This window comes from Trichechus manatus, unplaced genomic scaffold (assembly GCF_000243295.1).
Source record: "Trichechus manatus latirostris isolate Lorelei unplaced genomic scaffold, TriManLat1.0 scaffold00667, whole genome shotgun sequence".
Lineage (NCBI taxonomy): Eukaryota > Metazoa > Chordata > Mammalia > Sirenia > Trichechidae > Trichechus > Trichechus manatus.
Genome location: NW_004444603.1, coordinates 9,428 through 10,868, shown reverse-complemented (window position 1 = coordinate 10,868; position 1,441 = coordinate 9,428).

Below are 1,441 nucleotides of genomic sequence, written 5' to 3'. Positions count from 1 at the left end.
GCTCTCAGGTATTTAATCTTTTCACGTAATTGTAATTTATTCTTCTTGTTTCCTTATGGATTTCAAACAAAGATGTGACAGATATTGTTAGAGCTCTAGTGGGTTTCATGCTAAGCTATTCAAATTTTTAAAAATTCAAAATTTCAGGAAATGTTGAAGACATAGACAAAATATATTTTCTAAGCTGATTTCCCACAGGGAAAATAAAACAACAAAAGTTGTAAGACAAAAGTTTTTTTGGTTTTTTTAATCGTCTCTATTAACAGTATTTAGATATTGTGTTATACTCATAAGACAGTAATACTTGGAATATTTTAATTTGAGGACTGAATGAAAGCATGTTGCAGATATTGTCATGAGTTCCTAACAAGCATACCTGAGAGACAATGCCTTTTTTCTTTTAACAGTAAAAGAGTATTGTTTAAAAAAAACTGGAAACTTATGCATTATAGAGATTATTTTCATTCCCTATAGTCTGAATTACATTGTTAGGTATAAAAATTATATTTTTAAATATTGATCCAAACATTTATGAAATGTTATAACATTTTCATGTAATAATTACAATTAATACAATTATTGCAATAATTTCCTTAGTTGACTTTAAATGTTTTAATAACTAACTGATGGGGGCATATAATGTGTCTATTTTTAAGTCATTTTTGCAAACTGGAGGAGGGCAAAAACTTAAACTTAGTAACAGAATAATCCATAAATGCTGCGGAAAATTTTATTTATCAATAGTTATATAAGGAGCCTTGGTAACAATGGATAATGTCCTAGTTTGCTAACGGAAAGGTCAGTGGTTTGAACTCACCAGCTGCTCCACAGGAGAAAAGACCTGGCAATCTGCTTCTGTAAAGTTTACAACCTAGGAAACCCTATGTGGCAGTTCTACTCTGTCTCATAAGGTTGCTATGAGTCCGGATACAGTCTAAGGTGCACAAAACAACCACAATTATATAACTATAGACCAAGAAATATGATACAATGCAAAAGAAATTTTCTGTTCTCAAGAATTATCAGAAAGGACACTGTTACTATAGAATGTGTGATTAACTAGAAATATGCCTAATAATAGCCTGAAGTGGTCAGAAATGGATGGAGAAATAGACAGTTGAGTTTTTCATTGAAAGGTGTGTGAAATTTGGAAACGCAGGGTGGAATCAAGAGGCCAATACAGGAGAGGGAAGCAGCATGAATGAAGGCAAGGCCGTAGAAGTGAGCCCAGCTTTGTTGAGATATCCTGTGAACTCCCCCACCCAGCATAGTTTATACCTTTCCAGCATATCTTAATAGTTATTAAAATAGTAATACATTTTATTTATGCAAATGCATTTTGTGTTGATCACATTTAACACTATTCTTCTTCTTAGATACAATGCCTAATCCAAATGTTAAACTCTTGAGAGACCAACATAGAGTTGTCTGTGACTAAATA